This window comes from Hesperophylax consimilis, chromosome 12 (genome assembly GCF_061612785.1).
Source record: "Hesperophylax consimilis isolate HC1 chromosome 12, BYU_Hcon_1.0, whole genome shotgun sequence".
In the NCBI taxonomy this organism is placed as follows: domain Eukaryota; kingdom Metazoa; phylum Arthropoda; class Insecta; order Trichoptera; family Limnephilidae; genus Hesperophylax; species Hesperophylax consimilis.
The window spans coordinates 17057402-17076749 of record NC_142847.1 but is presented as its reverse complement, the minus strand read 5'-3'; the positions used below and the strand labels follow the sequence as shown (position 1 = coordinate 17076749).

The 19348-nt window shown below is 33.7% G+C and overlaps 1 non-coding gene across 1 annotated transcript; it reads right to left on the bottom strand.

Annotated features, from left to right (window-relative positions):
• Positions 1 to 18649: 18649 nt before the first annotated feature.
• On the bottom strand, positions 18650 to 18722 carry TRNAV-CAC (transfer RNA valine (anticodon CAC)). The gene has a single exon. It is a non-coding gene; the product is annotated as a tRNA-Val (tRNA).
• Between the last annotated feature and the right edge of the window lie 626 nt (positions 18723 to 19348).

The following is a 19348-nucleotide window of genomic DNA, read 5'->3' as shown; positions in this document are numbered from 1 at the left end:
AGTCGGCAATTATCAGCTTCACGCGTTCCAAGTCCATCTGGGAATTAGGTTGAATTGAATTGGAAATAAAACACTTACCCAATCCCTATCCGCTAAATAACAACATCCGGGTTGGGTTTTACACAACCGTTGCCATTTTGGGCGGGGTGTTCGCGAATATCACTAGATTTACCCTGAGCTTATACATAATATCTTTACCTCCACCTGATACATCCTCAACCTTATTTTCCTAATTTTTATTGTGTTACCCTCTCTACCGGCCGTAACGAATGTGCTTCGATATCTCCTCCCTAACCTGGTAGTTATTGAAAAATTTCGTTGTAACACGGCTTCGATCGAGCCCAAAGCGCGGTAGCAAGATACTTAGGTATATAGAATTCAGTTATAATTTGACTTTAATCCGAGGCTCCATTGAAGCCCCCAATTAAAGTTTTATCACTCTCGTTTAATTTTCTCCGAGAAGAATATTTTTGGTTTATTATCTTTTGACCACAATCTTTTATTTATGATCCGTGACTCTAATTGAATCCATAGCAATCGCGCTCAACTTTATTCGAGAAGAAATTTTAACGTTTATTAATTTTAATACAATTCATTTATAATCCGTGACTTTATTTGAATCCATAACAATCGCGTTCAACTTTATTCGAGAAGGAATTTTAACGTTTATTAATTTTAATTACAATTCATTTATAATCCGTGATTTTATTTGAATCCATAACAATCGCGCTCAACTTTATTCGAGAAGAAATTTTAACGTTTATTAATTTTAATACAATTCATTTATAATCCGTGACTTTATTTGAATCCATAACAATCGCGTTCAACTTTATTCGAGAAGGAATTTTTTGCGTTTATTAATTTTAATTACAACTCGTTTATAACCCGTGACTTTATTTAAAACATAAAATCGCGTTCAACTTTATTCGAGAAGGAATTTTTAGCGTTTATTAATTTTAATTACGATTCATTTAGAACAATTAAACTTTTCAACCTGAATTTATTATTACGTCAAGGACACTGAGTCTAATTTCTTCAAACACTGAATTGAACTGTATGTTTTGACCAGAAAATCTCTAAGTCCAGAATAAGTTATCAAGTGATAATTCCTCCTAGCGCGGCGCGTATACTCCCTTAAAAGGTCCTCGGCGACTTGTGACGAACTATCTCGATTTGTGCCCGCGCATGATGTTTTATAGCAGTAATTAACTACGCTTGTCATTGCGATCCAACCTTTATTGAAGCGTTACGGTCTTATATTTCTCGCACACTATCCTCTGTGTGACTTAAAACTTATCAGACCTACCCTTCTGCGTTTCTCAGAAAAAATGGGCATCTGCTGTCTCACAACACAGGCCCGTACTGGTGAAATTCTGAAGTTTGCCCCATCCTGCAGGTGCCTTATAATCCGTCAAAATTGACCTGTTTTTCTAATTTAAATTTTTCGCGTTCCTATTTGGTCCGTGATGTGTGTTCTGATGACCTTTCCTTTAGTGCGCTAAGACGTCCTCTTACGCGTAATTAATCAAAATTTTCCTCTTAACTTTCCGTTTTCGTGGATATATCCTACAGCCTACCTTCAATCTTCTTTCTTCCGTGTGAAAATAGAACTCGCAACTCGCCTTTTGTCGAATTGAATGCTGTACACGTCCGTTCCTCCCTTTACCTCCCGAATCGATCACTTCTGACAACCATTCCCCTTCCTCCGTATGATAAGTCCCTTGCGTAAGGTCGCCTCTTACATTGCACATTTATTCACCTTCCCCTTTCGTAGTTTAGTATAATAATCACACTTTCCACTGATTATTCCAAGTTTCTAAGGCCTTTTCGGTACTTGTTCTAGTTGAAATGTCCCAGTACACATCATGTCGCTCACCCTTTGCCTTTCGTCCGAGATTGCATCGGTTTGATAACCTGTTTATTTCTTTGGCCAGTTTCATTTTAAGAACTATTACTGAATTTTCACGATTCCTCTCTGCAATTATGGGTGTTGGCCTTAATGATTCTGTCACACGCCTATCTTCTCTCTTCGTCCCTCAACTCGTTTCAAATCAATCAGAGGTCTCAAGTTCCCTTCACAACAAACCCGTATGTACTCGGTCATAATTCCTCTGCCAAGCGTCTATACATTAATTTTAATGTATTTTCGTCTTCCATAAGCCACGTATAAAATTAAGTACTTTCGATAATGGTTATTACCGACTAAATGACGCAGAACCATGTTCGAAATTTTCCCAAAATCAACACTCCCAAGTGTCTGAAATTGGCAACCCTCTTACTTCTTTTAACCTCGAGTAACAGGCCTGTTGCCACCAAATCTCGCTCCGTCCGAGTGAAGTTATGCGTTCAAAAAAGGTTGTGAACTCCTAGAATGTCAAGTGATTTAACCTTGATCCTAGCCCCGTTCGTTCACCTATTCATTTTGTGGGAATATTTCCAAGGTAAAAAAAAAAAAAAAAAAAAAAAAAAAAAAATGAGCTTTTTAGCAAAAGAAAAAATAGAATATTGACTAGAAATAAGATTAAACCTGTCTCAAAATAGATTTAGTGTTATTACATTTTATTACATAAATATCGTTATAAAAATTATAAAAAATCACAAATTAACTAACAAAAATAACATTATTATATTACATTATTTTTTTAATAGTAATATCATAACGTCACCTTCAAAAACATTTTTTTGTTTACTTAAACATGCATTTTTTCACTGTGTACTATATTTCACATTTATAATTATAAAAACAGCTTTTAAATATGAAAAATATTCTGAAATAACACTAGATGTGAACATACAGTTTATTTTATATTTATTAAGCCTTTATCAAAAATTACTTGTACCAATTAGCTTCAAATACAATCACTTTTATTTTGTTAAATATTTAACATTAAATTCTTCAATTTATACTCAAAATATGTCTGTTAAACAAAACAAGAAAACAATTAATTACCATCACGAATTAAATGGCGCAGAATAATTTTTCTTATATAGATAATGATAATGAAATAGAAAGTAGTACAGTAAATAATTTAGAAGATTGGATAAAAAAACAAAACATAAATTCGTCTGATAATCTTGTTTGTATTCAATTAAATATTAGATCTATACAAAAATATTGGGATGTATTGCATATATATTTAATTAATTGTTTGAAGCATATTGACATTCTGATGCTATGTGAAACATCTATTCAAACTGAAAGTATGTGTATTTACAATATTCCTGGATATAATGCATATAACTACTGCAGGACTGATAAGTCAGGAGGAGGAATTATATTGTATATAAGAAACAAATTTGAATTTAGACTAAAAACATTAAAATCAATACATTTTGAAAATATATCAGGAAAGCTCATACTCCAGGACAAAACTAAAGTCAATATAATAGCTATCTATAGACCTCCTAATTTCAGTAAATCTTCATTTCTGACGGAATTATCATCATATCTTGAGACAATTAATAGTAAGGAAAATATTATCTTACTTGGAGATATAAATCTTAATTTGCTTGATGAACAAGATAATATTGTAACTTCGTATGAAAACTTACTTACTAACCATTATTTAACTAAATGCATCAATGTAGTAACCAGAGAAGCTGTATCAAATGGACAAATTACTCGCACGTGTATTGACCATATATTTGTCAAATTTAGAGGCAAGAAAATAACAGCTTGCGTCTGTGAAAATAATATTGCCGATCATTTTATCACTGCTATTAATATAAAATGTCATAAACGTCAGGTAGACTTTGCAAATAAGTATATTCAAATCATCTCACAAAAGGATATTGATAGACATATCAGAGATTATAACTGGAGTAAACTTATAGAGGATAAGGATTGTATTTCATTATATGAAAAAATAAAATCTTTATTTAATAAATTTTACAAGAGTAGTTCTAAAACGATAGTGCAAAACCCGAAAACACGACCTTATGCAATAAATGAATGGGTAAGCAGTGAATTATTATGTCAAATAAATAAAAGGGATAAACAATATAAAAAATGGAAAAGTACACCAACAAACAAAACATATGAAACAGAATACAAAAAATCACGAAACCTTGTCAATAAAATTATAAATAAAGATAAAACTAACTACTATAATAATAAATTTAAAAACTGTTTTAATGATACAAAAAAAACTTGGGATGTGATAAATAATATTTTAGGACGTAAACCCAAAAACGATTGTGATGAAACAATAACACGATATATGTTAAAAGATAGAACTGAGGATTCTGTGTCAAATGATTTTGTGAATTACTTCTCGGATAGCATCAGCAACATGTTACATAAATGCAATCACAAAGCTACTAATATTGTACTGGAAGAACTGCCTCACAGTTTATTTATACCAAGAGCTACTATAACTGATATTGAAAACATTGTTAAAAAAATGAAAAACTCTAAAAGCACAGGTATTGACAATATAAGAATGTTTGATTTAAAAAGAAATATAAAAACTCTTGGGCCAATAATTACTCATTTAATCAATACGATAATAAAGCAAGCAAAAATTCCACAAGAATTTAAATGTAGCATTACTAGACCAATATTTAAAGGTGGAAAACACATTGAACTGGGAAATTATAGGCCTATTAGTATACTACCTGCGTTAGAAAAAATTCTCGAAAAATTTTTATCAAATAAATTAAATAATTACATAGAAAAATTCGCTATCATAGATCCAAATCAATATGGCTTTCAAAGAAAAAAAAATACTGAAAAATTACTGCAAGATTTTTCCAATTACATAAATAATCAATTAAATAATAAATTACATGTTATTGTGTTATTTATCGATAACTCTAAAGCTTTTGACACAATTAACTCTAAAAAACTGCTAGAAACCTTAGAAAAAATTGGAATAAGAGGAAATGTGTTAAATTTATTTAAAGATTATCTTAGAAATAGAAAAATATGTACCAAAATAAATAATACTTTTAGTAAAACAAAGAATGTATCTGCAGGAGTTCCACAAGGTTCCATATTGGGACCTACACTATATATAATTTATGTAACTATAATGAAAAAACTTTTCTCTTTTGTTAAACATTTTGTATTTGCAGATGATACGGCATTGGTCATATCACATAAAGATCTAAAAATTGCAATTGAACTCATGCAAATTGACTTTAATCAACTTTGTAAATGGTCACATGATGCAGGACTATTAATAAATGCTAACAAAACCAAAGTTATGCATATAAGATCACCTAATGCCAGATTTCAATTCAATCCTAATATTATTTCTCATAGTTTTAATTGCATCCATAAAAATATCCCGACTAATTGTAAATGTGAAAGCTTAAAATTAGTTACAGAATATGTCTATCTTGGTGTTACAGTAGATTGCTTTTTCAAATGGGACAAACATATTAAAAAAACCTGTAAAAGACTCAGATCAATTGCTGGCAGAATGTACACATTAAATTTTTTCCTATCAATTGAAACACTTAAAATAATTTATATGTCAATGGCAGAATCTATTATAAGATATGGATTAACCATATGGGGAAATACTAGTACAACCAATCTGAAACAAGTCCAAGTTGTACAAAACGCAATTGTAAAATTACTAGTCGTCCCTAATATTTTTAAACAGAGACATAATACACCGTTGCTGTTTCAGAGTGCCAAAATTTTACCTGTTAAGGCTATACTATGGCAAAAAATCATAATTCAGTATATATTTACCCCGCAGCATAAAGAAAAATTAGAACATAAATACAGTACTAGATTCACGCGCAATGACGGGTTAATAGTTCCGAAATTTAATAATAAATACGGACAGAGAACGTTTGAATACAACATACCGAAGATATTTAATTTATTACCTGACACTATAAAGCAATGTAAATCTATGAATAAGGTTAAATATATGGTGAAAAATTGGCTATCGGAAAAAAAATATTTATTTTAATATGTATGAAATATTGTATGAAAAAATTGTTAATTCTGTAGATATAAGATGTAAATTACAACTTTAAAAAATGTATTTGAAACTAACTTTAAGCACCTGTTGACAAGCCAATTCAATCGGCTTAGCAGGACTTGTTTTTTGATATTATGTATTAACTATTTATTCAATAAAAAAAAAAAAAAAAAAAAAAAAAAAAGGTCGATGCTATATAAATCAAAACCTAAACACGCCCCCTATCTGTAATTCCCTTTATCCTGTCAGAAAGTCACGCCTACCCCTTTCGTCGCAACCCTAAAGGAAACTCCCCCACCTTTGTATGCAGTTCCCTGTAATTCATATGCGACTGTGCCGACAGATAGCGCTACTATGACGGATTATATCATCTACCTCGGGAGAGACCTTGATTCATCACACTTGACACATCTACATACTGCCTATGTATAAATCTACAAAGAACCAACAAGAATTTAGTAACCATTGATTGTAATTATTCCAAGCGTGAAAAAACAAAAATTGACCTCAAAACACCACGATTATTAAAAAAACCTTCAGTTTTATCGCATACTGCAGGTTTTCAGATATCAGATATAGAAAAAAAATCCTTTAATTTTGAACGTCGAGTGTGCAAAATTTCATTGAAAAGTAAATAAGGGTGCGAAAAGGGGATTGTGGTTGTACTGGACAGGAGTCCGCACAAGACTGTAGATTTGGGCGCCGTGTCCAAACCGTGTCTTCAACCGATGGGAATGCTCATTTACGGCCGATGATGATGATAGTTGTACAAATTATTGCAATCTGCCTCCCGCACCCGGTGCTCGGTGAATGTTGGGCACTGGGTGTGCAGTCGTCTCTGCTCGTTTCTGGCATTTGGCGGTTTTCCTAGGCAGGGCCGGCTAGTCTTGAAGAGGTAACACCAGAAGATTTGGAGCAGAAGACTAGGCAAGGTGAGGCAAGATCACCTGTATTACAATTATATAGTTTTATTACACAGTAGTTATAACAATGTGTATCTTTACAACTTGATTTTTAGTTGACAAAAAATAATAAATATCTGAAAATAAAATTGTAAAAATGATCTTGAATCGATCAAATATGTAAAAAGATTATGATAGTATTTTTTGCAGGTCCCCAGTAACAAAGTGCTGCGAAAGAGGAAAGATTCACTATGCTACAAGGCTCCTGGATTTTTGTAGAGACAAATATGTAAAATAATTATTAAAAAATGGTTACATTAAATCGTTAAAAATATAAATATCTCCTCAGTGGTAGCATATCGCAAATAGTTTTTATTTAACTACCTCTGAGGAGATGTACAAGTTAAAATAGGTATTAGTAACATTTTGTAAATTATAATTTAGTTAGTATTTGTATACCAAAAAACTGAACATCGTACTGCTCGGCCGGGGTACGTGCGCGATACGGTATCGATGGTTTTTCGGGGTCAGAGTTTTCGGGCAATTTTGGCCGAAGATAGAGAGATAGATGATAGATTGATTGCGTAGTTTGTGGATTTTGCGCAGTTTGAGGATTTTTCGTGGCTTGTAATATAGCCACAAAACTGCTTCCGTCTGGCTTGTGTTCACACAGCCAGGCCCCAACACCTTACAGCCGGCCGGAGAAATTCAGCCGGCCTGGAGCAGGCGCACGCGCCCCAACTGCCCTTTTCAAGGCAATCTTCGCAATTCACTTACGTCGTCCCAACTGCCTTTCTCAAGGCATTCAGCAAATTACGCAACTAATATAAATTTTTCTCGTTTCAGAATAATTCAACCCAAAAATGCCGTACCACCGCACGCCAAGAGGAATAGCGACTTTTAAACGCAACAAGCCCCTGTCCATGGATTTCCCGGAGGGTGCCACAGGCTGGAGATTCAATCCAGATACACACGAGCAGGAATTCGTGTTTGGATCCTCGCAGATCGGCTCCGGCTCGGCAACCGGATCACCAAGAGCCACATCACCCATGGTGGAGGAATGGACGAGGGCTACGGCTTCAAAGCGCCCCCATTCCCCCCCAAAGCCCATTTTTCGTCTGGTTCACGAAAACAAATATGAACCCTTACATAAAGTAAGCGAACCGGCCCAGGATATCCCGTCGCCACCGACGAAGAAACGCCCGACGCCACCAAGACCAGTGGCGTCCACCAGCAGAGACCAGGCGCCCACCAGCCGAACGACTGCACCGACTCTTGGGAAGAGCACACGAGTCCCGCCCGTAATCATGACCATAGGGTCAATGACGCACGGAGACATCACGAAGGAAGTTCAGAGGCACATTGGAAGTGCCCACTTCAACTTCCGGTATGCCAAAGGAGGCAAAATCAGCGTTGTGGTGAGCTCGGTAGAAGCCCACAAAAAACTGACAGCAGCCCTACGTGGAGAGGAGAAGCCTTTCCACACCTTCACCACAGAAGCAGAGAAACTCAAGAAGACCGTCATCAGGGGACTCCCGAAGTTGTCACCAGGTGACATAATGGAAGACCTTGAGAATCAAGGCTTCCCGGCAAGGACTGTGGTCATGATGACCACCCCGGGAACAGAATACCCGCTTTACCTGGCACACTTTGGCCAGGAAACAAACATGGGCCACCTGAGAGCCGCGGTGATCTACCTGTGCCACTGCAGGATTACATTAAGAAAGTACCGAAGCAACCATCTACAACACGGAACACAGTGCCACAGGTGCCAAAATTTCGGACATGGGTCCAGAAATTGCGCACACGTCGCTCGCTGCGTCAAATGCGAAGGAAGTCACGCCACACCGGAGTGCCCGAAAACAAATCGAGAAGAGCCGGCCGTCTGCTGCAACTGCGGCGGAGCCCATCCCGCAAACTACGGCAAATGCCCCAACAGGGTGGCATACGTAGCTGCTCTCCAGCGAAGACAGGAGCAATCCAACGCCCAGAGGCGTAAAGAGGCAGAGCCCCGGGCACAGAGACCCGCGGCCAGAGTTGACGGCCGATCCTGGGCGGACGTAGCGGGCCGAAGCAACCACCAGCAACAGGCTCCTGAACAACAGGAACCACCAAGAACCACACCAGAACAACGCCAAGCGCCAAACACCGGATCCTCTGATGACGAGGACATAATGATCCTACTGCGAGGCCTCATCAGGGTACGAGAAAAATTGGCCTCCTGCTCATCAAAGACAGAGAAACTGATTATCCTAATGGAGCTCCTCAAGGAGATCACACCGTGAAGCTCCATGAGAAAAATAACAGCGATGACGAAGAAATAGTATCCTTTTTTAATATAACAAAATATGTTTTTTCTTCCACAGGAATTCTCTAACAAACTTTTTTGCAGGACCACCGAAGCGAAAAGGACGCAGCCAAAACATGAAAAAATGAAATACTTAAATTCAGTAAATCACAAAGTCAAACAGCGTAAAAAGTTCAGAACTTATTGTTTTCTTTTTCTTGTCATTGTATGAGGTTTTTTATCCAGTTAAGAATTTTTCCTCATAAAACTTATTAATGTTACATAAATTCAGTCAATTAAATACAACCATCAGATGGTGATAGTAATAAGGCTAATCAGCCGCAGTACTAGTTAGTTAGAAACATGAAGGGTATTGTTATAAGCCCTAGCTAGTTAGAGGATTACGAAAGAATCCATAAAATCAAAAAAAAAAAAAAATTTTGGCCGAAACGGGATACAAGTAAGAAGTGGCGGAGAGTGAGGAATTTGCCAGTGGCGTGGAGTTGGCACATTTTATAAATGAAATAATATTTTTCAAAAAATGTGGCCAACAACGTCTGTTACAGGGGTCGTTTTTAAAAAAATCGTATGTATACAGTGACCTTCCTGGACAAGTGTGCAAAATTTAATTGATCTCTGAAATCAACCGGAAATTTGTATAAAAAAAAGCCATGCCGCCCGGAACAACCTTCTTTATTAAGTGAGCGTAGCAAAGTTCTGTTTTAACTGAAGCTATGAATAACTGACCTTTTTAACATTACGGTTCCTACCTACCTAAAGAAAGTTTAAAATACGAATTGTCATCGAGATAATGATGTTTCTTTGGACGAATTGTGTATTTCCTTGTTTGAAATTACAAAAAATCATATGATTCATTATCAAGCAGCACGTGAGTATTTAAGTAAATATAAAAATTTTAAATTTAATTTATTGAATAAGAGATAATTAAAACTAACTTTTTTGGACGTGAGTTTCACGAAGTTCTACCAGTATAAAATATAAACGGTTTTCGAGTCTCCATCATATGAAGAACCAAAAAAACATTTTTATTTCGATGTGAGAATTACGAATTTTTTCAGCAACTAAAGGGTTGAGCACTTTTGGAGCTGGGTCTACACTTTGAAGCATTTCAAAATACTTTACACAGCTGATATTACCCTCTAGCTAAAATAGATTTTTTTCAAAATGGATAAAAAAATTCCAACTTCGCGTTCGATTTGCGAAAAGAAAATTCAAATAAAAAAAATTATATTATGAAATTGACAGTTTCTCGTACTATGAGTTTCCGAATACCGTGTACAGATAGCTTGTGACGGTTCCATGATAACTCAACACAGTGATTATTCAACACACATTTAAAAAGTGATATAAAGTCATTAAAAACGATAAAATTATTTTTTTTAACCTAACCTAACCTAAACTACTTAACCCAGTTAAAAAAATTTGTTTCATCATTTTCCATGACTTTATATAACTTTTTAAAAATGTGATGAATTATCATTTTGATGATTTATCCGGTCACCCTTGTGACATGTGCTACACTGTTGTTTACGGTAGTTTCGTTGCGGGAGTGCCATTTATACATATAGGCATAATAAACCATTAGGTGCATTATTGTTGAATAGTTTGTGTAATTGATTATTCATTTTTAGGAACCCATGGTTACGGAAATTGAATGACTGCTGCAAATAGCGGAAACCTTATAATTCCCGTGCACAATTACGATAGTGATGTGGCCACACGATTGTCTTTCTTGGGAAGCCATTTTATTTCTCATTTCCGTTTCTGGTTTTCGATTGCGGTACCAAACCTGAAACTACAATCTACTCGTAAATGAATTTTCACCAAATTAACTGTAACGACGAAGACCCCGTAGTAAACGTTTAAAGATGGTTTGAAAGGGACAAATGTAAATACGATTGTTAGAGGGAGCGCTCTAATACAGGGTTTTCCAATAAGATGTGTAATTTTGGTATTCAATCGTAAAAGATCAATGGTTTCGTTGCTTGTGTGGCACGTAGCGCCGTCTTATTGAAATTAAACGTTGTCCAGATCAATAACATCCAATTCCGGTCATAAAAAAATCATTAATCATCTCTCGATAGCGCAATCCATTCACCGTAACTGTTGCTCCAGCCTCATTTTCGAAAAAGTAAGATCCAATGACTCCGCCGGACCATAAACCCCACCAAACAGTCCTACGTTGAAGATAGAAAGGCTTTTCAACAATAACTCTTGGGTTTTCCGAGCCCCAGATGCGACAATTTTGCTTGTTGACGAAGCCACCGAGGTGGAAATGGGCCTCATCACTCAAGATGATTTGCATTTGATACACTCAAGTGAATTTTAATAATTTTAATGCGTTGTTAAAGCGTGTATCGTTCCATTTTTATTAATGGCGTAGTTTCTACTTGTCAAATGTCAAAAAATGACAACGTCAAAAGTAACATCTACCGAAATAGCGGGCTATTCAAAATAACGCCTCTTATTGAAAAACCCAGTATTAAAAAAACGATAATAATTAAGCGAAAATGGTGAAAGTATTTAATAAAACACGACTCGATTGAAATAGAGCAAAAATCTCTAGACAAATGCTTTAGTTTCATTTAAAGATACACTGTAATTTTTTTCATGCCTATAACACATCAAACAACAGAAAAAAACGTGTTTTTAATAATTTTCGGAGCTAACTTTGCGATTTTTTTCCATGTAGAGAATTTCATGTAGTTAAAGTTTCGGCATAAAAAATTTAAAGATATTATCATGGAAATTAAAAACTTAAAGAGAAACTTATTATAAATTGGTAGAAATTGGGTATGTGGGGGTTTATAAGCCCCATAAATATAATATAATATAATCCAACAAATATAATATATTATATTTATTGGATTCCTTTTGAAATAAAACATGATGATTAGTTTATATATTAAAAATATTATTTTTATATCGTATTTGTGGACGCCTTCAAAACAACAGAAACCTTCGATTATTAAATTTGTTATCAATATTATAATATTTATATTATCTATAAGTATTTGTTTTGCAATCTTACATTGTATTCAAATAAATTTATGTAAGAACTTACTAAATAACTAATCATTACGCCGTTTCCTCGCAGGGGTAGGCAGAGAGGATGGACCGCCAAACAACTCGGTATTGGCACACACTCCTTGCCTCATACACATTCATACATCGTCTCATACATACTCTTCTATCATTCTGACTTTTTATTTTGACATTTGGCCGCGCCATGTTTTCTAATACCATTATTTCTTAAATACAAGTTGAATATTACTCAGTTTTGTGAGACTTGTAAAATATACTAATTTAAAAAAATAAATTAATGATACTTAACAAAATATCACAAATAAGTTCCTAGTAAAATTTTTGTATATATAATGAACAGCAATAATAATATCAAACAATAATATTTTAAGCACAAAGGGTTACAATTAAGAGAAATAATTATTAGCCTGAAACACTCATCCACAAAAAAATAAAGGACACGGGTTCAAGTCCCATTGGCGTCATGTATCTTTTATCGGGAGATTTTTCAATGTGGATGAGTGTTTCAGGCTAATAATTATTGCTTATAAAATAATGTTACTCTTTGTGCTACGCATAAAAAATCTTGTCTTAAACATTAGTTTACCAAAAAAATAATATTTTTGTTACACACACAACACGCAGAGAGTACATAAAATGTCAAAGAAATACAAAAATATTTCGCTTTACCTAACCACGCAATTAAAAGCAATAGAATAAATTAATGATTTTACATAATATTATGGTAAAAATATTATAATAATAATTTTAAATAATACATAGAAGATATCTTATCGTAAAATTATTACACATTAAAGTACACGATAATATTTTATGTTCACATATCAAGATTGAACAGTTTTTACTAAAATTTTTTTTTTGATTGATTCTATTCCCTGTTTCGAAGCTATCGGGAAGGAGGTTGTAGTTGTGTATACCCTCATGGCCTATGCTCATTTAACTGGTGTCAAAACAACAAATCTGTTCATTTTTATAATATATGTGACAAGTGTAGTACCAGATACAGACGTAACGCATTGTCTCTGTCAGGGCCGGATTATCGCCTAGGCCCGAGAGGCCTTGGAATAGGGCACCAACCTCGCGGTGGGGGCCCGGCCAGGGACCGATTTTTATTTTATCTTAACATTAGCTTCGCAAAGAAGGCCCCGATTAGAAATAAGTTCCAAGGCATAATATGTAATATTTGTGGTATGTTGTGAAAATGGTATACATTAAAGACATAAGACAAAATAATAAATTTAATTTTCCATATGGCCCCAACGTCGAAGGGATCCCCGCTGCAAAAATGAAACACGTTGAGGAAATAGGGCAAAAACAAAAATGAAAGCATTGTAAGCAAGGTTTTGAGCTTCGACCTACAAAATTTTCGCCTGCCGTGCTATTTCATTTCTTCGTCAGAGATAAAACTAATTTTCTACTCCCTTAGCTCTTGTCACTTACTCCAGCTAGGGATGACATAGTTCCACAGGTTCCAAGATTATTGAGGAATTGAGACTAATGTGCGGCAATCGTAATTATTTTGCAGTGTTTTCTTTATACATGTGGAGGTAACCCACGCATTGAAATTTAGTGTAAATCTAAAATTTTATTTGACCTTTCAAAACGAAATTAATATTATCGTATGTATATTGTGTATTACACAATTCAAAATGATAATGGCGGTTTTAAGAATTAATTTAAACTTTCACATGCTCTTATATCTTTAAATTATGATTAAGTAGCATATCACTGTTTTGAACGAACCCCTTCAATAAAATTATATTTCAAAGGGGGCCCTTAAAATCAATAGGCCCATGCCCAGCCCATGGGTCCCTTCACGGCTTAAGACGATCCTGTTCATAACCCCGAGTAACGCCGGGTACACGTCAGTTCATTATAAGTTATAAGCAATAATTAGTCGCCAGAAATATCCATACAAATTGAAAATATCTACCGACAAGAACAATAATCAATAAACAATTTGTTATCCTTTGTGCTATGCATGAAAAACCTTGTCTTATAAACATTTTATATCATTGTATGTAAACATTTCTAGTTTATTCAGACTATTCTGACTAAAAAATAAATAAATAAAAAACAAATATTTGGTTTGATATTTTCTATTATATACCTAAATTAAAAATATTTTTAAAATTATTATGTCTTGTAATTATTGTAATTTTAAGTTTTGTATAAAAAATACTGATATTGTTGTGATAGTGAATGTGCAAATGTGATTGCTGCAGACACATTAGTCTAGGGACATTTATATTTTTGTATGTAAATTTATTTTATACTAACCACAAGAATGTACTTTAAATGTCCTGTTTGTGTCTCAAATAAAAAATTAAAAAATGAACTTTTCTCTACTTTCTATAAATTAAATATGCTCGTATTATAAATAAAAACCTTCCGGAATAAATTCTCTAAATGATAGTGCACACTTTATCAATTCCCGTAGCGTAGTTTGGAAGAACTAAGCGCACAAACAGACAGACGCGGATACCGACAGTATTTTATACTATTTAGGTATGTGTCCGTGGGTACGAGAAAGGGAGATAAGGAGATAGGGAGAAAGGAAAAATCCCTTTCTCCCTATCTAACCCCCACCCTTCCCTTACCCCTATACCTACCTGTCTCTGACGCCTCCCACCCCTTCTCTAAAATGCTTTCTCTTTCATTTTTGTTTACCTCATAAGAATTCTCTATACTATATTTAGTTTATATATTTATTGTCCTGAAGAAGGTTGGGAACAACCGAAACCTGTCGACATATACAGGGTGTATCGGCAAGTACCCGACAAATTTTAACCAGCTATTCGTCAGCACATTTGGAGTAAAAAATGTTATGGGCGCTTTGCTGTCCGGTAACATTTTCCATTAAAAACAAAAAATAAATAAAAAATCCACACTCCGTCACTGTCATTTGCATTGAATCTCGTGTTCAACAGCTGTTATTAGCAAGTGTGTCAAAAAGTGTCTTCGCTCTTTCGTACACACTAAATAATAATAGTTAAAAATGAGACGAATGGTGCCGTACCATTTCGTTGTGATTGTAAAAGCGCGCCAACGTAGGTACGTACTTACATTATTCAACGAAACTCGAACAAAATATTGCCAGATGGGTTTTCAAACTTTGACAAAGTGCTAAGGAATAGCTAGTTAAAGTTTGTCGGGTACGTGCCGATACACCTTGTATAATAAAATAAAGTGGTTTAAAACAAAAAAAACTTTTTCATTTTGTATAATGTCAAGCCACAAATTGTTTGCTTTCTTCGAGATTTTTTATAGCTATATTCTACATTATTTGTAAATCATCTAAGTAAGCAATGTGATATATTCATATTTTCAAAATTACTTAGTTTTCAGGTTTTCTTTTCAACCATCTGAAATACTGTTTATGTTCAAATGATAACCTATGAACTGTGTACGGTGTTCGTCTCTACCATCGGACATCGTTAGAGCAGGATGCTCAGTAGAATAAGGAAGTTGAGTCCATTTTTTTTATTTTTTTTTATCAATGTTCGCATTCAAACTTAAATACTGGTATTTTTTTTTTTTTTTTTTAAAGTTTGTTTTCATAATTAAATTAATTCTCAAAGTTTAAATTTTATTAAGCCCGCCAAAACGAGCGGAATCCGAGCGGTAAGAGGCGGGGTGTGGTGTGACGTCATTAGAACTGTGAAAACCACGACGCTCAAGCATTTTGTATGGAAAAAATTTCAATTCTTCAACAAGGAATTCCAGTATTTTTTTTACCAATGTTAACCGTCTATTAGAATTGATGTTATTAAAAAAAAGAAAATTGATTAAGATTTCATAGTTAAATTAATATTTTAAGTTAGAATATTTGCTTTTCCCGCCCAGTACGGTACTTGTACGGTATTGCCGTCGCTACTTGTTGACGTTTCACGCGCTAATTCAGGACCACCGCGCAGAAAAGTAAAGACCAAAAGTAAAATAACGGTTTACAGCCCAGTTCACTGTGAGACCTTTCTGGGCGGCCGGCGGCCTGAAGTGTATCACATGCTATGTGACATGTATAATAATAAAAACTTCTAAGTTATGCAATAAACAACATATTATTATAAAGCACTATACGAATATGTATCTTTAGAAATCCATTTCATATAATAATAACAACAAATACGTACATATATTTGACAAACCCAAATAAACCTTTGGCCTATACACCTCTCTCATCTAAACCGACCATCTCTCATGTAATAGAAAGAGATGCACCATAGGTGATCCGTTGAACGTACAAGTCACGACACATGTGACGTCAGAATTCTTTCGACCAATCGTGGAGCGTATACAGTCTATTGCTATTGAATGCTTTTTCAAGAACGTTTAACTAATTCTAAGAATAATAATATAGAAATATATTTATATTTTTAGAATCGATATTTTTTTATCTACATGAACATATTTTTTATAAGTCAAAATATTTTTCACTCAACTTCCTTATTGCGAAAACGTTTTCCATTCAATATTCAAATGAGTTGAATTTTCCAACTATGGCCTTGTTGGAATAAGGAAATGGAATTGTATTCACGCGACTAAGACGTGCTATGTAATATGGATATGTCTTCGAACCGAGCTCTCGGCTGCAGGATTTCGTGAATTTATTTGATTCGTTGCCAATTTATTTCTGAAACCATGAAATTAAAAATAGGTTTTGTAATTTATACAATGATATAATAATATGATATTCGTACTAGTTCACAAAATACTTACTCTCTACCCAACAAATCATAAACATTTTAAATTTTACTCTACTAATCAACTAACAACCATGTACCCATGGTAAACGGATATTTATCAATTATTATTTTTTTAATATTATATTGATACAATTTTAAAAAATCAGTTATAAAAAATAAGGACTTTGTTTTCTAAGCAAAAACAGTTTGTAGTCTTCTAATATAAGTAAAAATAATAATACAAAAAATAATCTTTCCTAATCGACACTTTTCCTCTTATTTTTCTACATTACCGCCATCTATAATGTTTTATCTAAAACTCGATAGGTAATAATTTTGTTTACTTCAAACACGGAATTTTAGTTACCAGAAACATCAATAGAGCGCGCTAGTATACCAAATTGGTGATCAACCAGAATTAAAAATATTATTAATTTGTTGATCCTTATATTTTTGTCGAATAATTCGATTTCTATCCAACTATTCAGTAATAATTTGATTTAAATGAGGAAATGATTTTTAGGTTAAATCTGCTACTGACGTCTAATTAGGAAAAATCTGCTCCTTGATGATAAAATCGTTTTTTTTTCAACTTCAAAAATATACACTGAGAGCAGACTGAACAGAGCATCGTCTATATCTCGACACATCTCTCAACCTACATCAAAATCAAATTTAAATTAGACTTAGACATATTGTTTCAACTTGAATTATCGATAAGCCTGGCAGAGAAAGGTACACAGTGCTAGACAGCTAGGCAACTAGGCTACAAGCCGTTAAAATTCTCTATCCTTTACCTTTACTTAGCGCCGACCAATCGGATTATCCGAAAAAGCTTTCAGGGAGTACCTAAAACTTTTTATTCTTACCTTATCGAATTTTCCCATTACGAATTCGACCTAAATAATTTTCTTTAAAACTTTAAAGCGACTTCCCGGCAGGGTTCAGAGGACAAACAAAATGGAGATTTGACAAATTATTGTTAGCTGAGCGGGACTTCGCTAAACGATACTTTCATGAGATTTAAATTTGGAACCTGCCCTTTTCAAAAGGAAGTCAATTTATTTTTTAAATGCTTGTTTAGAAGTATTTATTGATTGCCAGATGATACTAATCGGTAACTTATCCATATTTTTGTTTCCTTTTTTATCTATGTAGGACTTAATTGTTTCTGAACTTAAATTTTTACTATATTAAGCCAGTAGGTAATTTGACCATTATAATTTAACGTTTTTCTTTTATATATTCGATAGTATTATTATTCAATCTCTATGATCTATCTATATAAATAAAATTGTTAATTTTCGTTTGTTCTAAATCTTAAATAGATTGCTTTGAAATTTCGACACAACGTTTCATTCGAATAGGCATGTAATGCAAGAATAAGCTAGAAAGTACCGTATGCATATCTTTGGTTCATATTTATTCGAAATATATATATAGTCTGATTTATATTTATTAGCTTACGTTAGTTTTCGATTCCGCGAACTAATTTTAAATTTTTTAATTATTTAAAACAATATCAACAACTATCAATGAAATATGAAAAAGGAAATAACACAGAAAACATAAAAGCACGATTGCGTATAAGCTTCACATAGAAAATAATAACTTTATTAAACGAATCCTACAAAGAAGACAATGCTTTATACAAAGGTAATTTATAAAATGTGTACTAATTATTTTTATTGGCTCGAGGAAAAGTACTGACATAGAAATGGTGTAATATAAATTAAGAAAAAAAAAACGAAAATTATCAAAAGGATATGTTTCCGCCCGGGATCGAACCGGGGACCTTGTGCGTGTGAAGCACACGTGATAACCGCTACACTACGGAAACTGATGTCAATACTTTCGTATTGCTGAAACTGCCTGAAAGGCCAGTCTGAAATCCGCAATCATAGTCAGAATGCGCTGATTAGACAAGATACCTCATATTCATTTAATATAATTATCTTAGTTTCGATGTTATTTTATGATAATATTATAAAGGTACTGGTGTTTATTTTGTACAGAACCAAAATAAAATTAAAAAATAATACTTTGCATTTTACTGGAAATAATCAGATGACAACATATATTATAGTGTCTAAATAATTTATTACAATACAAATAAATAAACATTTAAACAAATCTTACTATGCTTTTAAAGTTTTTTGTGATATTATAATGAACTTGCAGGAATAATATTTTGTGTAATCGTATGTATGTATGTATACATATATTACTTCCTAGATTGTGAAGGTTCTACGTGTACATGTGTTAAGAGATGTACCCGACTGTTTTCCTGATATAATTTCGAGTGAAAAATGTAAATTAAATGTTGGCCTCTCCGGTGACTTAAAATAAAAAATAAATCAAATCTTACATGTGTTGTCACTGGTTAGTGTGCCAAGTAACCACATAGCACCCTGACTGTCCAATACATAATGATTTAAATAACATGTTTTTATATGAAAAAAAACC